We start from the raw sequence: 7,223 nt of genomic DNA on the forward strand, positions 1-7,223 counted from the left end.
CTTACTCACTAAGGGCAGTGTTCCTATTCCAAACCTCTGTCTGACTTAAGGTTAGAAAGTCTCTTTTTTTGAGTTTTTAAAAAGCGTATTAAATTTCATTACCTTTTCTGATGCAAGGTTGAAGCCTCATCTGTATAAAATAGCTTCAGCCAAGCAGTTTATTAAAAAATTAAGTTGGCATTGTACTGCATCTGACACCAGCCAGTTAACCAATCTCAGTAAATTATTCCCATGGACAGAAAACCAAATGTATTTTGAACAATACGGGTGATGGATGAAGGCCATTACATTACCGATTTAAGGCTTTTTACAGATAAAATTCTAGCTCTGAAGTACATGGTCTTAAAATTCATTTTTACCACACATGATGCAATGAATTCAGAACTAGACAGACACTAACTTGAAATTACAAGGAAGAAGTTGTGCAAAAGGTGCAAATAGTAAAATGCATTTTTATCCAGTCATTTCTGAGTAGCTAAGATTTTTTTTCCATGCCATGGTGTTGTTTCAGAAGTGTTAAAGTTGCTAACCTTCCATATACCACTAATTTAGGACAAAACTATAATGGGCTGTATTCTTATGCTAATTTATTTGGGGAGCCAGTGTTCAATAGTCAATAGATTTTATGTATCTCTCATATACATCCTCACTCGTCAGCTCATCAAGTTCTGATGGGTTGCTCAGAGTCATCTTCATCAGCCAACCATCTTCATAACAAGATTTGTTCACAAGTCCTGGGTCTTCTGCAAGAGCTACATTAATTTCAGTTACTTCTCCTGTTAGCAGAGAACAGAGTTCACTGGCAGCTTTCACACTTTCCAAAGCTCCAAACTCATCTTGTTTGTTCAATTTTCTTCCAACTTCTGGAAGACTACAGTAAACTATATCTCCCAATGCTTCCTGTGCAAAGTTGCTGATTCTCACTGTTCCAATACCATTTTCAGCTGATATCCATTCATGTTTGTCTGTGAATTTTCCAACAGCAAGTTGCAGAGGCCCTGGGAGGTGGCGGCCGCTAGGAAGGGAGAGGAGCATGGGCCAGGGTGGGCCCGGAGGTACACGGGGGCAGCTGCGAGGGAAACCAGGGACCCGGGGGTCTCAGCCCCGGCCATCACCCAGAGGGACGAGGCCACAGCTCGCACGTTACTGGTAGCTTGTAGCGACGTCTTCTCCAGGGGCAGGGCAGCCCAGGGACCAAATGCTCCTAGGCTGGAGGCTGGAGGCTGGAAGAGGAGGTGGGCCTTGGGATCGAGCCTGACCGGAGCCTGAGCCTAGGGGCCTAGAAAGACTTTATAACTGCTGCTTAATGCCTGGTTGCCAAACTGTACCTGTTCAGCATCATTTTAGGGGTTACCCTTCTACCAGTTCTTTCTTGCGATGGCTAGAGCACTAGATCTGGAGTCAGAGGATCTGAGTTCAAATCTTGCCTCAGGCACTTACTAGCTGTGTGACCCTGGGCAAGTCACTTGACTTCTGTTTGTCTCAGTTTCCTCAGCAGTAAAATGGAGACATAACAGTGCCTGCTTCCCAGGGTTGGTGTGAGGATTGAATGAGATAATATTTGTAAAGCATTTAGCACAGAGCCTCATAGGCAGTAGATGCTATATGAACGCTTTCTTCCCTCCTAACAAATTGCCAAGAGCCATCTGGATATGAGGCCCCCCTGGTTTTCTCAATCCAAAGATTCATTTCTACCACCTTTGAAAATGAATGTTAAGGGGAAAGTCAAAGGGAAAAAGACCTGTATTCAAGACATCTTCTTGTTGTTCAGTCATTTCTCAGTCATGTCCAACATTTCCTGACCCCTTTTGGGGTTTTCTTAGCAAAGATACTGGAGAGGTTTGCCATTTCCTTCTCCAGCTCATTTTACAGATGAGGAAACTGAGGCAAATAGGGTTCAGTGACTTGCCCAGGGTCACACAGCTAGTAAATATGTCTGAAGCTGTATTTGAACTCAGGAACATGAGTCTCCCTGACGCCAGGACCGCCATCTATCCATTATGCCATCTAGTTGCCCATCATTATTGCTACATTAGTGTTATTTCCATTTTTTAGACAAAGAAACTGAGATTCAAAGAAGTTAATTGACTTAGCTATTAAGCATCAGAAGTAATATTCAAGTGAGGTCTTTCGGACTCAAGTCTATCCTTTTCAATTCCATACTATGTTAACTACCGACCTCCTTGGACTCCTGCAGATTTTCTATTGACATACTCTGCCAATGGTCAGCCCATTTGTCCTAACTTCCTTATATCCCCTTCTGCTGGAATATTTTCTGATCATTCAGTATGCCCAGGAACCCAGGCTAGTTTCTGAGTCCCAACCAGACTGCTGTCCACTTAGCCAACCTACTCAAAAACCAGAGAGGAAGTATGAACTATTTCAATGGAATGTTGACAAAAGGTTTTCCTTACCCTTGAAATCATTTTGCTTGCTACATTAGGTGAGTGTCAAAAAGAGTTTATGACCAAACCATATGTGTCCCTGGTTCTGTGCTTACACAGCCATAAATACATTAATAAGTCATATGAAGTGAATGATAGCCAGCTCTGGCAGTGCTGAAAGGAAGGCAGCATGGTGTCAGGGAGGGTGTATTATGTTAGGAGTCAGAGGATGTAGATTCTGGTCCCAGCTCTACCACTTACTGGCCGTGAGCCTTGGGTAAGTCAATACCCTTCTATGAGTCTCAATGTCCTTTTTTGTAAAATGAAGATGACAATTCTGACCCCACTTACCTCAAAGCTTTGTTGTGAGGTACAAATGTAAATAAAAGGCTCTGAAGTCATCAGGATATAAAAACCCATGGACCGTTGTTGCTACACATTTAAGAAAGAAGGCTATGAAAGTGTTCCCTTACATATGAATCCAAATGGGATTTTTCCTCTCCACAGGATTCTTCTGAGTCAATATTGTTTCTGCTGCTTTTACCATATAAAAACAAGTAATAAATTCTTTCTTCAGGGGAAGAAAGTTATCTACAGCAGAAAACTGACAGCCACGGGACCTCTGAGTGCCATGCTGGTCTTCTTTTTAAAGGCTATGCAGTTCTTGGCCTTGCCAAAGCTGATAACAGAGAAGCCTGTGGGAATCAATTATGATGTGATGCCTACTCATTGGCCTGAAGTCACTAATTTTTCATCCTCTGTAGTGAGCAACCAGTGGATGTCAATAACTTTTAGTGACTGCTTCTTTCACTTATGAACCAGCAAGCAGAGATAAAATGTTCCTGGAATCATTCAGATTTCCTTTTCATCATTTAAATGAACAATTTCTAAAATCCTCAAAGCTACTGGTTGGCTTTGGAGCTTGGGCACTTGGAGCCCCGATAGGGAATGACAGAGACAGTGCGGTATTATGGAAAAGTGTTGGATTTAAGAGGTAGGTTGAAATCCTATGTCTAACATTGACTTAGTTGTATGACATTGGGCAAGTAATTTCACCTCTATTAATCTCCATTTTGCATCTGTAAGACGGGGACAACAATATTTGCAATATCTACTTCATAAGGTTGTTTTTCATTTTAATGATATAGATCACAAGCTCAAACATGCCTCCTTATGGTGTATGAGCCTTGCCCATGTCTGCCTTTAAATTTGCCACTGGGAGTCCACACAACATGCTGGCGGCTGTCCTCAAGTTCCTCTAAAATTGTGTAGACACCAATGGCACATGCAGATTGTCCGCTAGCTATCCCTCACCCTCACTTGTAGGATGGGAACTTTTTCTCTCTGGTTGTATGTGTCTTTGATGTCTTCCCATATACTCACCTTCACAAACTTATTTGTAATGTGTCTGAACCTGCTTATACCATGCACCTCTCCATTGCCCTTTGGGTGATCTTCTTTTACTCTTCAGGGACTGCAGTGCTCCATGACTCAGACATTTAACATTGTTGGAAGAGTTTTGGAAATAAGAATATAACCCCAGTTTCTAGCCAAGCCTGGGGCATTTTGCATGATACTCTCTTAATTGGTGGAGAAAATGCAGACATAACACTAAAGGCCATGTGACTCCATGAGGGGAAGAGCTGTTGCAAGTGCTTTGGAGAGGAGACATACTTTTATTCTTTGGATACCACCACTATGGGTGATACATGATGGCTTCTAGAATTTGTAATGATGCCTATAACCAGTATCATTTCTCTAACAGTGTCTGAGGTCTTCTGGTATATAGGAACCTTCCTAGATGTTTCTCCGAATGGTCGGGAGTTGGTGAGCTGGATCTAAGGGTTACATCTCAAGCACATCCCAAAGCCCACTGATGCAAAAGAGAACATGCCTCTTCTCTTTCTGGGTTTCCACTTCAACTTATCTTTCCTCTGTGTTGGCACTGGAGAATCCCCCCAAGTCAAATACATCAGGATCCTGTCCAAAGATTGTAAAGTCAGGGTTCCTATCGTGCTCACCAGTACTTCTTGTCTCTATTCCCTTGTCAGCCTCAGCACAATTGGTATGAATGGTCAAAGCATGCCAGTATTGAGGCCCAGCATGCAGTATTTTGCTAAAATTTTGAAAACTAGAATTAGTTCCACTTAGTGGTGATACTTCAGTGACATTCCAAAGTCAAAACATCCACTTTCCTGCTGACACCAGGTTAGCACCAACAAATTCTTTATGGAATCTCAAGCTCTCCTTGATGTATCCAAGGCATGGGTATCCCTTATCACTCAAACCACCAAGTCTAAGCCCCATCATAGGCTTTAAAAGTATTTTTTCATATATCTGTCATAAAAAATGAGAAACTATGTTAACTTGTGATCCACTGTCCAAGACAGCATTGCAGTTCACATTCTCAATTTTTGCCATCACCACCTCATGAATCCAGGTAAAATAGCCCCATAAGGAATTGATGATAGGTCAGTTCAGGCAACCCACATGAACATCTACATAGAATTGGAACAGCACACACACTTTGTAAAAAGGTGGGCTTTTTTTTTCCAGAACAGGCTCAAGGCCAGAGAAAAAAACTGCAATTTATCCACACAGGAAAAGCCAAATGGATGATAAATACTTCTTATCCACAGTATGATATGCAATTCTATGGAGTTCACTCATAAGTATATATTAAAATATATACACACACATACTTTATACACATAAGCAATACATATACATTCTGATATAGTAGATAGAGAACTGGCCTTGAAACCAGGGAGACTTGAATCAAGTCCCACTTTTGACATATACTGGTGTGTAACCCTGGGCAAGTTACTACCTTTCTTAATGGTTTAGGCACTTCTCTTTAAGACCGTAAGTCACAGAAGGTGCAGGTATGCATTAGTAGAGGAGGGTTTTCTCACCTATAAATTCTTCCAATCAATGAAGTCACAGGTACAGCTCCTGTCTTTCTGTATGCACGCATGCGCACGCACACATGCACGCGCGCGTGCACACACACACACACACACACTTTTGTGTATTTTCAATAGACATTGCAAAATAATGACTGGGGCCTAGAAATGAAAAGGAGAGAAGTGCAAAATCAGTGGGAGTTGTTAGTGTTTTCACCTAGGGCAGAGACACTGTTGACAGGATTGTAGATGAGGTTGTGAGCTAGGGGGCCTCCAAGGTCACTCCCAAACCCTATGACTGGATCGCCTTAGTGACCAACACCCAGAAGTATCAACTCTGATGTGGCGGATAGTCTTTAGGCCGGATAGGAGAATTGGGCGCCCCTGTTCTCCTCCTCTTCCTGGCTCATCACGCTTACCGTCTGCCACCCGGAGAACGGCTCTCCTCATTTTGAACACCGTGCCACCATCACAGACGTAGCACAAGGAGATGCAGACCTCCACCACAGCTTGTGTTTTGCAGCCTTCAGATTACCCTGGGACTGAAACCATTTTGATTCACTCCTCTTTGAGGGGTGGGGGCGGGGGAAAGGGGACCATAAAGTATGCTGCCTTTGAAAAATGTGGGGAGTTTGCTGTATGTGCCATATCTGGCTCCCCTCCCCACCCCCCACACACCCTGTGGTTGTAACAAGCTCAGCAAAAATATTTCTGCGCATTTGTTTTATGGATGAAAATACTTTTCGGCCAAGTCTAAGCAGTTCTCCAACAGTGATCCGCACTGGAGAGCCTGCCATAATTAAAAGTTTTCAGTGAGCTCACAGAGCTGAACGAGCTCTTTATTTTTGTAACAGGAAATTCTTCAGGATTTTGAAAACTTGGAAGGAATCCTGACCAAAAAGTCGTACCAAATCTTTAATGGAGATTTTATTTCCTCTCAGAAATGTAAGACAATTAAAAAAGAAGATATAACGTTTCCTGAGGCTAGCTAGCTATATATGACAGAGAATGGAGAGATAAAAAAATGTTTTTCTGATTTAAAAAAAAAATCACAAAATCGATAGGGAAGGTTGTTGTAAAGAATCAATGTCTTGTTTTTACTCTTTCCTGATCCTTAGGCTTCCCTGTTCTTCCCACCCCTTTCAGTTTTTAATGATCTCCTCTTCCCCACCCTCTCACCACCCCCATAAGTGACTTTTCGTATTTATTTATTACTTACCTATCTGGGTCCGTGTTGTTTGCCCCAAGTAGAACGTAAGCTACTTGAGGGCACAGCCTGTTTCATTATTGTCTTTGCATCCTCAACGCCCTGCTTTTAAATGATTGTCGGGTTGAGGAAGAGAGAATTAATTTGCATGAAAGGATGTTAGACACACCAATAAAGGCAGGTCTACTTGCTTAGAAAATGATCATGTTCCATGGTATTTCTCACATGTCAAAGTCTGTGTGTTGGTCTCCCTGATGCATTGATGGAGCCATGATTTCCTCACCTATACTTTTAAAATAACTTAATATAGAAGTCTCATGCTATCATTCTATGAGACCAATCACTAATGGGGGGGTGCAATTGCTAAGTTTCATTTTTGGTCAACTGGGCCATCGATATGGCAAGGCAATCCTTTTATACTTCACCAGCTAGATGGCACAGAGGATAGAGTGCCAGGCCTGGAGTCAGGAGGACTCATGTTCCTGAGTTCAAATATGGCCTCGGACACTTACCAGCTGTGTCACTTTACCCTGTGTGCCTCAGTTTCCTCATCTGTAAAATGAGCTGGAGAAGGAGATGGCAAACCACTCTAGTATCTTTGCCAAGAAAACTCCAAATGGGGTCACAAAGGGTTGGGCAAGACTGGATACAATTGAGCAACAACAAAAAATGGCCTCATGATCCTACTCCCCACAGCAGATCTTCTAAATCTTTTCAAATTTCTTC

General features: G+C 42.3%; 1 pseudogene; it reads right to left on the reverse strand.

Annotated features, from left to right (window-relative positions):
- Nucleotides 1–606: 606 nt before the first annotated feature.
- LOC118829503 lies at nucleotides 607–5,740 on the reverse strand (annotated as a pseudogene).
- Nucleotides 5,741–7,223: the final 1,483 nt, after the last annotated feature.

The sequence above is a fragment of the Trichosurus vulpecula genome, chromosome 8 (assembly GCF_011100635.1).
Source record: "Trichosurus vulpecula isolate mTriVul1 chromosome 8, mTriVul1.pri, whole genome shotgun sequence".
NCBI lineage: Eukaryota > Metazoa > Chordata > Mammalia > Diprotodontia > Phalangeridae > Trichosurus > Trichosurus vulpecula.